Genomic DNA, 18,274 nt, shown 5'->3' with positions numbered 1-18,274 from the left:
CTGTCTGGTTTTATAGTCTGCTTTGACATTCATTTCCTATAAGGTGTAGGAGGATGACGTAAAAAAAGCTATACATACATATATATGTATCTAATAAATGGAGAAATAACTCTGCCTTAAATGAGACACAATGCAACTCCCGATTAAATTGCCACATTAGTTAGGTTTGACAAGTTCTAACCTTGAATACTAGGAAACTGGAAAAAAAAAATAAGAAAAATATATGCAAATAGGAAGGACAATATTTATGTACCAGGTGGCATTAGGCTTCAATCATGTTGGCTGAGATGCTCAGTTTGGCTCTTTCAGTTGCTTTGTCAAAGGGCCACAAGTCCAACTTTCTTTTGACTTCCAGCAGTCTGGGATCTTTTATTTGCTATTCACAGTGTTATTAATTCTGGCTGCCTGAACATTTTCATTACAAGACAGAAAGGAGGAAACCAAAGATAACTTATCGGGCTTTGTTCCCATTTAGGTGCTCCTTTGAGATTTGCTTTTGACTGGAATGTATTTCATTAATTTGGGGGACGTTCTGGCATGGATGTCTAATTAGATCTGCTTAATGGTTTTCATGTCACATAGGCATGTAAATCTTTCCATGAAAGACAAGGTTTGCATGGAGAGATAGTATCTTTTATTAGACCTTCAGATATAATTGAAAGGAAGGGACAATTTTTTCAATTTTTCCTTTCTTACCCCTTCAGAGACTCAGCATTGTGAAGACCTGAACGCTGCAGTCTCTTCATGGTCCTATGTATGAGCATTCACTGACTTTTCAATAAAAGTATTTGCCACATCTGCATTTTTCCTATTTCTTCTGGAATTTCAGTCTTCTGACATTCACCTGTTTTTGTTTTGTTTTCTAATAGCCCACTGCACATTATATTTATCTTATGAATGTTTATATTCAATGCTACCTGTTCAGAGGTGGAAGGCATCCTAGGTGGACTTCCTTCCAGGTTCCTATGCCAAACATCACCTACTCTGAGAGATTTACAAAATGTGGTCACTGCAGATTTTGTGTTACTGCCTACTTGACTTAAATGTGCATTTGGCAGTTGCATATACTTGTCATCTCGTACACCCAAAAGCAACCATAAAAAAACATAAAATATCTACTTTTCCGTCCTGAAATCTTTAGTAGCAAGAGACAGAGGAGTTTGCTGTGGCTGGCTTGGTGGTTCACCTTTTCTCCTAAGAACAGCTCAGAAAGCACACCCACAGGCCACTTCCATCCTTCAGTTTAATCTTTATTTTCCTGATGCTGGAGATACTTAAGTAACTGATAAGGCACATTCTACCCAATGTATTAGACCTTGCACAAGAATTTCAACCTTTTATTTATTTATTTATTTATTTATTTATTTATTTTCCAGCCTGATACTAGTATGTTCTGCAAAACATGCAAAATACATTACTACAATTTGGAAAACTTCAGTTCTTGGAATAATTAGTTTGGTCTATTACTTGAAGTTTTAGGCAGCTTATAGTTCAGCAGAAAAGTGGAATCCCCTGAAAATCTTCCGTTTTGCCAGACACCACAAAAATTCTGGATCGTTCTTGCAAGCTTCCTCATAAACTTTCAACCTCTCTTTTAATGTTGCTAAATACAAGGCTTCAACCACATCCCATGGCAAATTTCATGGGTTTAATCTTGGTGGCACACCAAGACCTCATAAAAATAGACTTTTCTATATGTAAAAAGCACAGTATTGGGATATATTCTTGAAAAAAAAAAAAAAGGCCTTCTGATGTGACAAACTTTCTTAGTTGTAGAGATTAGAAATTAATTATCCCACATGCAGTTCTGTTTTGCAAAAGAATGGGAGGAAGGTTAAATTAGCTCCTATCCTCTCAAAAGATAACTTTATTTTTTTTAAACACATTATTATATATGTGAAGGCTGGTTTTAAAACCCTCCTATTCAGGATATCTCAAGGTTGAGTTTCAAAGGCTAGGTAGTAAGAAACCTTTAAAAATCAAACCACTAAGATGCCTGGAATTTGGCACCTGAAAACAGAAGCTGTGCAAGTGTTTTCCTTATGGACGACTTAACATGAGTTTTGATTACACTCATGTCTATTGAAACTTAAAATTAAGTACATCTGATACCTGACAGTTTTCAGTCTCACCCAAAAACTATATTGCCTATCAGACAGTAGGGTTCAACCTCAGCCCCCATCAGCAGTGACTGATTGCCGTTAGGTCACCTAATGGCTGCTCTGGGATGATGGGCAAGGAACTGATGACCACATTTCAGCTCACACTGGACAGGTTTCTGCCCAGCATCAAATGGGCAGCAGGACACAGGGTTGCTCCCTCTTCCCGAGCACAGCCCAGATGTTGGAAGGAAGCAGGTGCTGCCCATGGTGGACCCATCAAGCAGACGGACATCCCCAGTTCCCAGCACTGTCAACTACCTACTCTGCTCAAACACGGAGCTCACTTTTTTGGAGGAAGGATGAAAAAAAGTCTGTAGCCTCATGATAAACCCAAGGGATTAATAAAGGCAGTTTATTTTGCAGGATAAAGTAGAGCCTTTATCACCTGCAGTTCAATCTACCAACTTAAAATACACGACATCACAGGACTGGTTTCAACACCACATGAAATAAAAAGCTGAAAGTAAGTCTATTTGCGGACATATTTCCAAAAGATAAAGACAGAAGGATACCCAAGACTGAAGGTCATGCTAGGGATTTCTCCCACCCTGTAAAGCTTAAAATACTGAATATAGTGTTGTAGTAACACAGAGAATAATAGTTGTCAAGAGATTTTCTTTAAGACCATAGACGAGAGAGAGGGATAGACCCAGGAGAGAATCTCAGGTTCACAGAAGTGGAGGAAGTTATAAGCTTTCAAATTATCTTCCATTTGCTGGCTGCTTTGGACACTTTTTTTTTTTCCCCCTGAAACTTAAAACCTCCTTCTAAGCTTCTGTTTTCTTCTGAGCACACTTTATCGCAGTCATATTTTATTTTGAAATGCTGTAAAGCATCAAGGCAAAATGGAAAGATGAACTCTGTTTAATCCCCCTATTGCACTGCAGTAAGAGCAAGCAAGCAAGCAGGAAGGTGTGAGTTTAGGAGGAAGGCAGAGAAGAAATGGGACTGGTATAATCGCCTTGCAACTGGGTTTGGAGATCCCAAAAAGGCATTGAAAAGCTTCCAATGCAGAGCTATCTGGTTGTGGAGAAGAAACCCATTTTCAACCTTAACTTGACATCATTTGGCGTCTCCTTAATTGGCAGGAAGAACATGCTGTTATTCTACACGGCTATGCAGTATGTACCGCAAGAGATTTTAGCTGCAGCGAGAGCCAAGTGCAGACATCAAAGGCTAATATTTGGATGCAAAGAAGTGAGAAATAGGCTGTAATTCTCATGATGAGGAAGCTTTATCAACCCCCTAGTTCTAATAGGAGTTACATAACAGAAAGCTCAGCTACTCTCTGCTGACTGCCAAACAGCTATCAAATATTAAAGAGATGAGCAGGAGCTCATCAGCAAGAGCTGTTGCACAGGCACAGTGCGGCATCCTTGATGTGTGTGTGTGCATGTGTGTGTGTACTCATGTGTATGGGAACAAGACAGTCTTCATACCCGCATGGATCCTGAAGGCCAACCAGTGAGTTAAGTGGCAAATCTCCACCTTCTGTTTTGCACTACGTTCCCCCCATGATGCAGGCATCCCATAGAGGCCATATGGGAAGAGATCAGAAAGATTTGGGTCAGGTGCTGTTTGCAGCCCCTCTGCCAATTAAGCTAATGGGCTGCCAGTGATGGACCATTAGGGACAAGTCCCTAAGTCACTATGGGACAGAGACAACAGCAGTATCAGTTCTCAAAGTACTGGGGACTTTTTGAGACCCAGTCATGGAATAACATGGAAATCGCAGTTTTCCCCTTCTATAGAAGTTCTTTGCTGGCCCCTGTGATTAAAGTAAGTTTTGCAGTTCTAAACTAACCCCTGTTTTTTTCCTAGAGAGGAGGGAAGGAAAAAGAGTCTGACTCTTGGATTCTTGATACTTGGAGTTGGCAGTACTGGGGTTCTGCCTAGATGACCCAAATCGAGTGTTGGGAAGAAGATGAAACACATGGAAAACCATCTGTTGGGCATCTTCTAGACTAACCTTCAGTTTAAATCTACTTTCTTGTAATGCTGAGTTAGCAGGGAGGTAAGCCCTCATGACAGTGGATGAGGCTTTTCAAGTGGATCAAAGCCTTGGAAGGCAAAGAGGAGTGGGATGTTTCCACTGAGTTCCAGGTGGTTTTGTAATAAGATGAAGTATAATTTGATTCCTTTTGTACTCTGTGCTGACATAGCCATTTTCACAGAGGGAATAAAAACAACTTCAGGACTTGTGGGGAGCAAGGCAGAACTGCTGACTGCTTGATTTCAAGCAGTTCACCCATCGGTATAGCCTGGTCTAAAAGCACACTGGACAGGTATGTAAAGAAATGGAACTACAACCAACTATAGTTTTATATTTTTGATCCTGAAGAAAAAGAAAAGTAAAAGAAATAAGGGGAAAAAAAAGAAACTGAAGAATATAAAAAACATTAATGCAACATAAATAATGTAAAAAGCAGTTTTGTAGTATCCTAAACAATGAATAAATAAATTCAGATATGATCTTGAACACTGTCACTGCCAGATAGGTTGAGATTTGAGACGTGTAACTACAGGCTCTATCTATAAGGAGCTTATGCAAGAATTCAGGATCCTTAAATGTGAGGTTATCATAGTCTGGATAGAACTAAGAAAATCAGAAAGGATTTATCACTAAACATACATTTAAATTGTATCTGCTTTGACAAAATACAGACACATATTGAACAACCAAGAATTTGGTAAATGTAAATGTTGGCATTTCTGTTTAGCAAAGGCTGATGACATTACCGTGGAAGAACATTGTTTTGTTTATACGTGTGGAGCATCATGTGTGTGTAAAGTTCCTAAATTTATCCAGAAGCCTTTGCAGCAAGCAAAGTTGCTAGAGAATTTCTGAAACTCTGTGTAGTAAAAATATTTTCATTTACTAACAAGTGAAAAGAGATTGATCTAATCTGCTAATGATTAATGTCACCAAAAATTTGGTAGGGAGCACTTCACAGAAGTGAGAAGAAAAAAGAAGGTAATTCCCAGTTCACATTTTAAAAATCACGTCTACCCCAGTTGTTTAAATTAACCCTAAGTACCGAAAAAGTAAAAAAAGAAAGAAACCAGTGTGACAAAGCTCATGTGTTCTCCTCTCAAAGGTAAAGAATAAAGAAAAAAAAAAAGTCAACAAAAGTAAATAATTGTCCTGGTTTCAGTTAGAACAGAATTAATTTTCGTCCTTTGATAAAATGAGAAATTACTCCATGAGATTCTCCCCAACATGCTTCAGAACTTCTTGCACAAGTTTTGACCACTCTGACTAAGCTGCTCATTAACTGCCCATTTTTGCCGTATCATCTAAAACACAAAGGCAGGCATTAAATTTCTCCATCTTATGGGCTGCAACCAGGTCCCAGAATACAGTCCCCTTACCTAAAAATAACTTTCTTCCTTTTTTTTTTTTTTTTTTCTTTTTTTGCCACGACCAAGAGGAACCTCAGCCCACCACAGGCACAGCCCAGACTTTTGGGGCAAGGACGGGGAGCAGCGTGGCCTACAGCCATGGCCATGCAATGCATGACAATCCCCACCTCTGCAACCTCCTCCTTCCAGATCCACACCCGATCCCAGTCCAGGACCAACACCCACCTTGGAGCAAACCACAGCTTGTGCAGCAATGCATTTGTTCTGCTCATCTCTTTGGTATACGAGCTTAACATATATTAAACTAATACACCGGAGAAGTTCAAGGATTAATGCCATATTTATGTAAACAATAGCAAGCCTTTTGCAGTGCTAAATGAAAGCCCAACCACCTGCAGCTAGGTTTAGTTTGGCAGTGCTCTCCATAAATAAATGCACTGCTAGCATCACAGCTATGCTTGCTCAGTTTGATAATTCAGCCAATGTTAGACCTTTCATCAAGCAGTTCAGTGTACGAATGCTCATTTTCCCAAAAATAATTGGAGCCTTTGGGGTTTCTTTGGATGGCTTTTCAATAGACTTAAGCCATGCCATGAATGGGGTATTAAAGGACAGACCAGTGACAGAATGAACTCTCCCTTGTAGATTTATGGCCAGGAGACACCAATAAAGAGAGTACAAAGAAAATTTTTTGTTTGTTTGTTTTTAAATGGCACTTAAAAAAGACATATTTTCCCTGGTGCTCAGGTACTGGACTTAAATGAGTCAAACATAAAGAAAATTCAGATGATAACAGTTCGGAGATTTACAGCAGGCATCTCCACACTAAGCAACACACTGGGACTCTGACCTTCTGCAAAGGTCTGCAGAGGTCTCCCAAATTGCTTTCCCCTTCACATGTTTGAGGGTGCATTGCTCAACAGCCAGAGGTACTTTTGCTGTGGTTTATTTTGCTTCCCTGGAACATGATCAAAGACCCAACAAATAATTCTTCTAGTCCCACACAATCACAGTCTGAGCATCAACTTTTCTTTCAAGCACACTATTTGTACTTTAGTGTTTTCAACAATGCATTTAAAGCCAACTGGCACAGGAAGGGAGGATAGTGCAGAGGATATACATATTTTTTACTCCAGACATGTTAAACCCACAGCTCTATTATGCCTAGCACTTCAGAGACATTAAGTAAACCTTTGCTGAACATCTATCTTAAAAACTGTCAGTTATGCTTCATTTCTTCTATCCCTCTTTAGTTCCATGTAGTAAAGTATGTCTTTTCCTATAATAATGCTACAAAAAATTAGTGTAAACCCTAATTACTCAGCATGGTTGCAGGGCACACATCACAGGTCAGTCTGCAGCACCAGCAGTCACCGTTCAATTGCTCTCCTACCTTTGGTGCTCTAACTGTCCCCTTTCCCTCCTCCTCTGTTTCTTCTCTAGAATAATCCTTTTTTTCTTTTTTTTTTTTTTATTTTTCCCTCTAACTCATTGCTTCTCCTTTACCCACACACAGCTATTGTATGAGCTTGGGCTGATATCTGGGTTTAATTAAGCATACTTGTATAATGTAGCAATACAATTTCGATATGACTGCTATGTTAGGAATAGTGCAGTAATATAATGGTCTACTGAAGCGTAGCATTGTCTGTTAAATTGAAGGTGCAGCATCTCCTAACACACAGCAAGCAAAGCCACCCACATACTTCATGTACTATTAAAACTCCCTTATTCAATTTCACTCTCAAATAGTCTTCTGAAAAGAAAAAAATGTATCTTGTAAAAACATAAGGTGGTCTGAAACTAAATGCATATTGGTTTATGATGAAAAAATGCCCTCCTGTCACCAGCTGGAAACATTATCCACTCAGAATAGAATATGTATTGGGAGAAAGGAGCGCAGCAAGGAAATTCATGTCATCAAAGTGGTGTGAGAAATGTTGCGGCTCATGTACATGGTCCCCCATTATACCTCTGTATGTTTTTTTATTTGGTTTATTTTCAGGATTTCTAATGCGCTGCACATATACATATGCACCAGGGGAAAAAAATACAAAAAAAAATTAATTCAAAAGGCCTGCAAATGCCTCAACTACTCTGTTGATCAACGTTTCAAAACATTTCTCAGTCCAAGTACACAGGTAACATTTTTGCTGACACAACCAAGACAAAAGTCACATTACTAAAGCTGCATGTGTAGATGAAGTCAGAATGACAAAGGAGGGATTATGTTTAGGCAAATTGTGTTTAGACATAGTTAGGGATGTTTAAAATCTACAGGAATCTGAGTGCTGGAGCCAACTAGAAAAAAAATTGTTCCTGCCCTCATTTGCAGTAGGATCAGTGCAGTGCTGTTGGGAAAACTCTTTCTCTTGATGAAGACAGTCAGATCTTTCCCCCCATCCTGCTCTAAAGCAAAATTAGAGGCTTCAGTGTTTTCCACAGTTTGTTGGGACTGTTGTATGGATTACTGTATGTCCCAGAAAGCATGGGGTGCTGATGGCATGGGTCTGGACACTCTGATACAGGTTGTCAAGCATCTTGTGAAGCACTAACAAGGAGCAGGGCTGCGGTGCAGCTGGGCTGACACTCACGTCTGGAACATTAAGAAACCAGCAAATGCCCCTTTGATTCTGCATCCAAAATATTTAAATTCGACAATGTCCAGGCTTGCCACTGTTTTGCTTTATGATCCATCAGCAGGTGTGTCACGGACTCACACAGGGCACAGCCTGAACAGCAGAGGGGTCATGCTGGCAAGGCTGGCTGGTGGCACATCCTTTTTCTGTAAAGTAGGGGCTTGCCAGTGCCAGCGTGGCATACATGGCACCACGCAGTAAGTGCAGCACAGGAATGATCACACAGTAAAGTCAACCAAAAGGCACTTAATAAAGCCAAAGAGCAATCTAAAACCAGCGTGCCGCAGTTTGCCACTTTAAAGCCAACATTCAAAAGCAAAATCTCTGATCACAGGGCTCTCCACGTTGCAGATGAACCTCCAATTAGTTTCATTAGGGCAGCTGCCAGGCTGGCAGCCAGGATGTGACTTGCCAAGCTGCAGACTGTAGCTGGCAGTGCAGCTTTATCTGTTTAGGAAACGGGCACCTTGGCTCTGAGATGTTACCAGAACCCGACAGAAAAATGAAAAGCAGTGTGCAAATGCCTCAAGACTTCTTGTGTCATTTGGAAATTTGTGCCTGCAAATCAGTTTCCTTTTTTTTTGTTTGTTTTTTTGTTGTTGTTTTTTTTTTTTTTTTTTTTTTTTTTTTGCCCAGCACAGGTGCCAGGAAGGTTTTAGAAAGAAATGAGCAAAACCTTTGGCCAGTCTTACGTTTTTCTGATTCTATTTTTTTTTTTTTTCTGCCATAAAGCAGAATCCCTACTATTAGGATACAGGTTCTGTGCTCCCCTGCTCTATTTCTCCACAGGCTATTAAACAGCAGCCCTTATTACGGGTGAGAGGCTAGATCATGACTAGAGTTGAACCAGCGTAAGTACAGAGTTAATTAATTCTGCTTTAGACAATGAAGTTTGCCCAGATTTACAGTGATGCAGGAGAAGAGAAGCCGGCCTGCTTCTGCCCTTCCACTGAGGGAATTACGTAAAACTGGATGACCAGCAGTTTTAATGTGACCATAGGTGCTGGAGGAAAAAATGCTTGTTAGCACCCAGTTCAGAAACAGTCTTCATCATTTCAATACAGCTCAATAAAAGAGTAATTTGGGGAACATCAGACATCCCATTTTGCATTTTGTGAGCAATAACACCCAGCTTTCACTCTCTGATTTATGGGCTTGCTTGAAGGTATTCAGTGCTAGCTCTATAGCCCAGTTAAACATGATTTGTACTATTCTGGAAGCCCAGAAAGGACACAAAATAGACAACTGAGGATTCTTTTCACACCAGGAAATTCTCATTTGGCACAGAACCAGCAGAGCCAGCTGTAGGCAGTGTATGGGACCTGTCAGGGATACTGCTGAGCGAACGAAGCGTGATCAGACTGCAGATCGGAGTGACCCAGTTGTTGCTTTTAAGGTTCCTGCATGCACCTCAAATATCTTTGGGTCTTGCACTGTGGTGTCAAGTGCAGCTCCCTCGGGAGGCAGTGGGATGCAGGAGGCATTGGGAAAGCTGTGCCTGTGCATGGTGGGTCTGTCCGCGTGGCTCTACCAAGCCAACGAGGAGCTTCTCCCCAACATGCAGCCAGCACCGGGGCCAAGCTGCCTTCGTGCCAGGCGAGCTGATTCCAGGAGTGGGTTTTTTCAGTGTGATGGTGCCCACGCTGGGAGCTTTGGCTGGCAGAGCCATGCCAGCCATAAATCAGACCTGGTCATACCGAGGAGTGACACTGGTGAGAAGTCATGGGGAGACTGGGGCCAAGCCTTGTTAGAGAGTCTGGTGTCAGCTTATACAACTTGTGTGACTACATTTGTAGAAACCCATGAGCTGGCTACACCTTGTAGACTTAAATCACCAAAATACACCTAACACTATCAATATAACCTAATGCTGAGAGCTATCTTAGGCTTACAAACAGTGTAATCCCACACATCCCAGTAAAAAATTGGGCTACGTTTTGGGAAACGCAGCCCCACTGGGCAGACAGCACACAGCAGGGTTGGGGGACACAGAGCACCCAAACAGCCCCTGATCTGTAGCACCGTGAGACTGCTTTGGATAGACAGGCTCCCTCTGTCAGGTATTTCTGTCTTCTTTTTCTTTATTTCCTTTTTTTTGTTTTGTTTTGTTTTGTTTTTAAGTCATCATTTTCTTGAGAAAGCAGATGCTTTTGACATAAATGATTTGGCCCAAATCCCACTGTTTTCATAAAAATCTCTTTGAAGGAAATTTTTCAGACTGTTTCATTAAGCACATACATACAACTCGCAACACAAGACTGTAAAGCAATGCCCAACTGTCAGCCATGTGCTTCCTTAGATTAGAGATGCTTCATTTTGGCAATTTTGACCAGGCATGTGGATAAAAGAAACCTAAATTGACCAATCTTCCCACTATCTGACGTATAGATGTCAAAATTCCTCGGCTCGTTGTCCTCCCCCTCTGCTCCCTTGTCAGTGAGCAGATTGCCTGTACCCATGTTTTGCTTTGACCCAGTGCTGCTTGAATATCCCATTAAGAAGAAGAGGGTCAGAGTGTGATGCTGAGTCCCAGCTCCTGATGTCGTGCGCCCACTGCTTGCTCTGCGTGGTTCGTATCCATGCTTCCTCTTCCAAGCATAGATTTTTAAATGTGTTAAAGACTACTTTATTATTAGAAACTGTGTGTGAAAGGCAGTATGCCGTATCAGGGACAAATAATTGTGTGTGTGGTTTGTTGTTTTTTATTTTTTTTCTCCATGTGTGTTCAATAAAAATAATATAATCATATCCAAAGGACATTCTGAGAAACCAGATTGTATTAAGTAACTCCAGAAGAACTGCTCTACAGGAAATGTATAGTTAAAGCCTGCCATCTCCTCATATTATTTTTGAAACAACCTTCTTTCTTAACACTCATGTTGAATTTTAATCTTTTGTTCCTGTTAGCATTGTCTGATATTCCCATAGCAATAAAAACAAACGCAACTAGTGCATGTGTGTTAAAAATAACCAACTACTACCGCACATTATTTTTGCTTTTTTTTAAAACGTCTACATTAATGCCCATTAAGATATGAACTAGCTCAAACAGACAGCCAAGAAATGTCCTTAAAATTAAGTTTCTTATTGATCTCCAGTTTTAGAAAGGTATACATTAATGGGTGATGGTATAAAAGATTGCTTAATACCATTATTTCTGTATTTTTCCATGCATGGCTAAGTAGTAAAAAAGTCAAAAAGGGCTCAATACCTTCGAAACTAAAAATATCATATATTAGATAATGCTTACATTTTGTCAAATTGGGGGATTCAAATAAATGGCTGTCAAAATACAGTCTGCTGGATGCAGACATTTTTATGTTTTTACTTTCTTAGAGCATTTGATAGGAGGGGATTCGGAAACTTTAAGCAGTCAAGTTAAACTATATTTGAAAAGCCCAACTATGGCAGATAAGCTTAAGCCCGAACAATGGAATGCATGCAACTTTTTGAAGACTTGCAGAAACCTTATCATATTTACAGCACATCCAACTTAATGTTTTATTAGTGTGACCTCAGTTTTCAGATGGTGTGAAAATGGACCTGAAACATGAAATGTATTTGGCATTTCAGCCTTTCTGAAATGCTGCTACTGGATAAAGAATGTAAATTGCTTTCACATTTTCATTCTCTTAATGATAAGTGTGCAGCTTAAGTACTTCTACCTTATTATTAATACCCATTTGAATTAATGTTTTTAACTATGCATAAATACCAGAAAGTAATTTTTTTTTTAGTTCTTTTTTTCCATTATGAAGGGGCAGGTTGAAGTCATCTGCTGTAACTCCTATTCAAAATGCCTTCCTGGAGGATACACACACAGACCATGCCTCATGGAGACACCTGCATGGAAGATGGTGAAAACTATTCTTGGGGGTTCTTGCCTGTGATTAGCATTGACACCTTGGTGAAAGAAGCTAAATAAAATGGCATGAGAAGAATAAGACAAGTGGAGGTCAACAGCAGTCCTGATGGGAACCAAGAGCCAAAACCAGCTTGGGGACAAGACCAGAAGTCACAGAGGTTTTTGCGAGAGAGAAGTCAGCAAGAGAGGTACAATCTGGACTTCTATGGCATGAATCAAAGCTGCTGTAAGCCCACTCCTTATGAGTAAGTGGGAAGGACTGGCAAGATAGTGTTATCTCTGCTTACAAGAAAGCATAACGTGCTATTCTGAAATGCAGTTGCTGCTGAAAAAAAAAGGTCACATTCAGCAAACGGAGCTGCACTACAGCATCATGTGAAGCACACTGTCCTCTCCATCCAGGCAAAGAAAGCATTCACTAAAGTTTGTTTCAAGCACAAAGTCCTCCCAGAAAAACAGCTTTAATTGTGTGCATTCAAATAAGTAATTATACTTAAGGCTATTATGCTAGTTACCCCAAAACAATATAAATAGTCATCTCGCTGACAGATAAAACACACAGTGCCAAACTTCTTATAACAAGAGGACAGGCTATTAATCATGTTCAGTTTTGATGATTTAATGCCTCAGAATATATTTCTGTTCACGTTACTGACAATTAATGCAGCCTGCAGACTGAAAGAAGAAAGCTTTGTGTTCAAGGGGAGTAAAATTTCCATGTAAATGTGGGACAAAGGTTCCAAATGGATGGCAAGCCTGAAAAGGAAAGATTTACTGCTCAACGTGCATTGCCAAAGAGAATTTTTTTAAGTAGTAGTAATAGCAGAGAAATGTCCTGCCTGTTAACTAATTGGATTTGTGCAATTCAGACACCCTAATTTATACTGAAATGGTTTTCCTGCCTTCTCTCTTCTCAGTCTGGCAGATGGACTAGACAAAAATGTGAAATTCATGCAGTCATTGCTGCTCCTAGCCCACTTAATTCACAGGCCTTTGTCAAAACTTCTTCAGTCAAGATTAAGAGAGAGGGTACCATATCTATCATAACCATCTGGACTGAAATTTGCCAATCTGGACGGATTGGACACAAGCCTAAGCTATACTAAAGAGTGAAAGCCTGTTTGGGCTTTGCTGAAGGAACTCAAACACAATGGACATGAGGTACTCCAGGAGCTTGGCACACCGAGCCCTGCTCTCCACTGCTCAGCTCCTCTGTTTACACAACTGGAGGCAAATGAAAAATGCTAACAAATCAAGATGTTAGCATTTTATTTTTATTTTTTTTTCCAACTGGTAGTATTTATACAAAGTGGCAAGAAATTAAGAACACAGCCCTCATGCTTTACTTGTAAAAATGAGAAATCTCTTAGGTGATGTACTGTCAAAGCACCATGCCTCTGACAGAATAAGAATAATCTTTCTAACATAAACATACTGCAGGTTGCTGAGCACAGTTAGTATATTGACTACATATTTAGGATCCATCAAAGCGCCGATGTGCTCAGATTGCCTCTAGTGCAGCGCAGAGGAGCCAGTCTGAAGAGTTTAGGAAAAAGGGATCAGCCTGGTTTGGCTGGTGGGTAAGTTTATCTCTGATTTCATCTGTTGATAAGCAGGAGTCTCTACAGATCTCTAGACTCCTCATGGCCTGAAAATTGGCAGCAACCCCTCAGAGAGTATTTGTTAACACCTGTATTTGCAAAAAGCATCTATGACTTCTTTCATTTACATGTACCTCTCCACAGCTATGCTCAGCTCTGCAACCTCAAGAGAATTATTGTGGCAACCTCCATGCAGCGCAATGCTCACTCTCCATCTGTGAATAGCACCGGGGACAATATCAGGTCTGCGCCCTCCTTATTTCCACCCCATGGAGATGCTTCTCCTTTGGCTTTGCCCTGTTACAAACCTGCAACTGAAGTGACCATCCTGAGCACTAGATCTGGCTGACATAGTATGGTATTGTCCAGGCATGGACTAATGCAGCTCTCCAGCAGCTTGGCTTCCCCCAGAGGGGTGGTAAGAGAGCTTTTTGTGTTGTACTTTAAACTTACCAGTTCTGACAAGCTTTTCCTCCAGTTTTGGGTGCGAGCTGGAGGATGGGCATGTTAAAGACTATTATGAGGACTGTCTGTTTCGATTAATATATATGTAGAGATTATTACTTTTTAATTGTGGGAAGTATGTTTGGATTTCAGATGGGCAAAAATTGAGTATGTATGAATAAACAATGAGGTTTCTGGGGTAAAACAGCTATAAAATCTTTTTCTTTGTAATTCTTCTCTGAGAAGAAAAAAATACACCAAGGTCAGATACCTGATTGGAAAAGTGAGGGCAAGCAAAGCTGCCAGGGGAACACCTTCCCTTGCAGATGCTCTGCTTTCGGCTGACCAGTGCTAAACCCTTGGCAACACACCAAGAGGTAACGCATCCACCGAGGCCCTTTCACATAAAGTGGCTGCATCCCAGGAACCCAGCCGAGCTGTAACACTTCCCTTTCCATCCACCAGCAGGTTGCAGGAAAGCTGCAATGACGTGGCTACACATAGCTTTACTACAGATTTTTCAGCCATGTCCCTCTTCTCTCTCAGAGCTAACTCTTCTCAATCTTAAATCCTGTTTCAATTTGAGAGAGAGACATGAGGATAAGGAATTTAAGTGTCATTAAACATGCCATCCCATCTCTGACAGCTGCATCCAGCCCCACAGGGCTGTGTGGATGAGGAGCATCTCCCTTCCCCTCCTGGTCACTCTGCACAGAGATTCTCCATATTCATGGAGGATATTCTCCTGTGGTGGTAAAAATGCACAGTGCCACAGAAAGGAGGGAGAACAGGGGCCAAAGGAGTGCCTGTGCCATCTCCTGTGGTCACCAGCTCTCCAGAGGATGTTTGTGTTTGCTAACTACCAACCTTCCCTAGCCAGCAGGCCACACCACAAGCCTGACCCCTTTGTCGATGCTGCCTTGACATAAAACATGGGCCTGGTATCCATGGGGCTGGGATCCATGCACAAATCAGCCCAATTATGCCTTGGCATAGGGTCCTCTTGATTAGGCAGGCCAGAAAACCACTCTCCCATCTGCTGCGAGCAGGGACACAAGTGCTCCTTGGCACCCAGGCTCTGAGCAGAAGGCCTCACCCAACAGCTCAATGCAGAAAACAGCTTGTTACCATAGTGCACGGGGAGGGGGATCAACATCCTCCTCTGAAATGGGTCCAACGCAACATGGGCTGGCAAACAGGGGGGAAACGACTGTAAAACTGTCAAAACATTGGTGTTTTTTTTAGACTGTCCCACCTGCAGTCAAGTCATGGGGAAAGCAGTAGGGCTTGTCTCATTTCTCAGTGAGCAAAATCCCCCGGGGTATGACACCTCCAGGTTTGTCTCAGCACCACCCTCCACTGCCAAACCAAATACAGAGAATGAGCATCTTGTGCAGTGTTAGGGCCAGGCTTTGAGCAGTGAACAGCACCATGGTGAAGCACCTAATGCTTTTAAAGACACTCACAGGTGCTTTGCATGTGTGCATACCTTCATGTCACACTTATGAATCTACGGGACATGGGATTCTGTGTATCTGAAAATTTGGTGCTGAAGCATGGGAGTAGGTATTGTCTCTTTAAAAGCCGCATTTCTAAAAATCCAGTCCTCCAGAAATTAAACTTCGGGTGCAAAATATGACTTGCACTACTCACGTATGTCTATCACACATGCTTTTGGAAATTTGGGCACTATATCTTATTATATATTCAGGGTCAAATCTGTAGGTGGCTCCATTGACTCGAACAAATCAAGTTGAAGCTTCTTATCATCTTAAGTCTGATTTTGATGTATTTTACTTTAAATAGAGTTGGCTGAGAGTAGACTCACTCTGTTTAACTAAAATGTTTTTGTTTACGTAACAGAACTGACAATAATGTTATGAGCTTGTGCATTTAGCTTTCATTCATTTGACTTAAGTCCTTTATCAAACATTGAATTGAATAAAACAGCTTTTTTTAAAAACAAAATCACTTTATACAGTTTGGATCGCAACAAATTAAACTTTTGCTTTTGCACTGAGCCTTTGTTTTAGTGAGTTTCAAAGGAACAGAAAGAAGTTCCATATTTAAATAACACCGACTATTTTTCCTAAAATTACTTTGTAATAATTATTTTTTTAACATCACCAAGATAGTGATGACAAATCAGAGAACAAAACACATGGAAGTACAGATAAAATTGATAGTATTATAAGAAACAGAAAAATCCTCATAATATTGACATGTAAATCTCTTATTTTGGCTTATTTATAACAGCTAAAATGCCTATTAGCTTTGCATACAGTTTCATGTTAACTATAAATGAGACTGACAACCATTGTTTTTTTTCCAGAGGAATTACAAATTGTATATAAACACAAATCTAAGAAATAACTTGCTGTGTTAAGTATACGTAAAAAGAAACATATTACAAAATATTTTTACTGGCATAACATCTGGAACTCCACAGGAGGGATCAGGTTCCTTTTAGCTACGGAATAAGGGAATGAAGCAACATTCAAACACATCAGCAAAAGCAGGAGGCAAATGGAGAAAGATGGGTATCAAGCTATGGTCAAAAGAGGTATGTGTATGGGGTGTGCATATGGAGTTCTAGTCCCAGTAGCCAGAAATGACCACCTGCCTAACAAGAGTAGCCAGTAGTAATACTGCACACAGCTCACATCCATAAAGGACTTACAAGATAACAAGATGGTATCTTTCACAGTTTTTTTCCCCAGTAAAAGTGACTGCATGGGTGGAAGGGGTTAGGTATTTATGGGGAAAGCAGATAAGCAGTTATTAAGGGCAGAACAAAGATAAGGTTATACTTGAATGATATAATGGGCTGATAAAGCTGGGGGAGATGTCTCCTACCCAGAGTGTTTCAAAGCCCTTGATCACTGTTGCAGTGCTAACCAGTTAATTAGAGTTGGGACACAAGTAGTAATTTACTGGGAAATGAAGTTTCAAGGTGCCTTAAAGGAAAAAGACAAAAAAAAGAGGTTTTCCAAAGCACTGTTTTCAGAATGCTTTGATGTCCTGCTAAATCTAATAAAAATGAAGAAAGCAAAGGGATCGTTTCCTAAAGTGGGGGTGAGGCAGGAGAAGGAAATGCACTTTCAGAGCTGGGTCTCTCAGTTTTGACACCCAATGTCACGCCCAAGAGTGGGGACGGGGTTGGTACCTGCCATCTCCTGGCTGCAGACCCCATGGCATACTGCCCCTCTCACCAGGAAAAGCCATGTCTCTTACAGCATCCTTGCACAGCAATAATGTGGTTGTGCATTATGGATCCCAAGCCAGCTCGGAGGCAGCTGAGAAGCCTGCGGGCACATGGAGGTTCATTACCTCCGGTCCCCAAACAACCCGGGGTCTGTGTGGTTCTGCAGCCCCCGTGCAATAGTCCTGACTATTTAGCAGCAGGCTGATGAGCTCAGGACCACAGCTCCCTGGACGCTGCTCTACATCCGGCTCCATTGCAGAGAGCTTGCTTTCTCCTCACTTAATGAATATTTAAGTAATCTGTGCAAAGTGGGAACAGAGTTGGCAAAGCAAAAAGTGTTCTGGGATGAGCCACTTCCATTCACATTTATAGGAACTGTTCCTGGAAATGGGTTCAAGTGCCTCCAGGCAGTAAAGGGAATTGAGTCTCTTGCATCTTGGGTTAGTGGTATAATTATCTGCAACTGCGTAAAAAGGCAATGGGTTCACCCTTCCTCCCTGGTATTCTAACCTGGGCTTTTATCTCATTTGCTTTTATTGCGAGGCTTGAAGATGAATTGTGACACAGAGAAAGAGAAAACACTGGAACAAGAAACATGACTTTTTTTCTTTCTTTTTCAGCAAGAAAGAATTGCTTTGGATTGATTTAAGACATTTTTTTTATTCCAATTTCTTGCTCTTAGTCAGAGAACTAGAGAATGAGTAAGTGTCCTATTAATTGCAGTTTGGGATTTCGTATCAAACCCTTTCCTTTTTTTTTCTACAAAACAAGCAACGCTCACATACACAAAGTTTTTAATACATTTACAAAGAAAATTCATATAAAATAACAGAAGCTATTAAAAACAAATTTAAAAAAAATCTTCAATATCTTTTTTTTTTCATTGTCACTGTTTTTTAAAGGAGAAACTATATATCTGTGTATCTATACATCCATATATCACAGTACAAGTGGTATTTGAGGCCATTACATTTATTTTGGGGAACAAATAAAGA

At 40.6% G+C, this 18,274-nt stretch overlaps 1 protein-coding gene and 1 long non-coding RNA gene across 2 annotated transcripts in view; one reads left to right on the top strand and one right to left on the bottom strand.

Annotated features, from left to right (window-relative positions):
* The window catches only part of SH3RF3 (SH3 domain containing ring finger 3), a 232,664-nt gene that overhangs the window by 144,141 nt on the left and 70,249 nt on the right, over positions 1 to 18,274 (bottom strand). The gene's annotated exons all lie outside the window — the stretch shown is intronic.
* LOC110354150 (uncharacterized) lies at positions 3,785 to 6,498 on the top strand. The gene is made up of 3 exons (XR_011805985.1): positions 3,785 to 3,941; positions 4,337 to 4,447; positions 5,592 to 6,498. It is a non-coding gene; the product is annotated as an uncharacterized lncRNA (long non-coding RNA).

Source organism: Anas platyrhynchos, chromosome 1 (assembly GCF_047663525.1).
Source record: "Anas platyrhynchos isolate ZD024472 breed Pekin duck chromosome 1, IASCAAS_PekinDuck_T2T, whole genome shotgun sequence".
NCBI lineage: Eukaryota > Metazoa > Chordata > Aves > Anseriformes > Anatidae > Anas > Anas platyrhynchos.
This window is presented reverse-complemented; position numbering and strand designations above follow the sequence as displayed.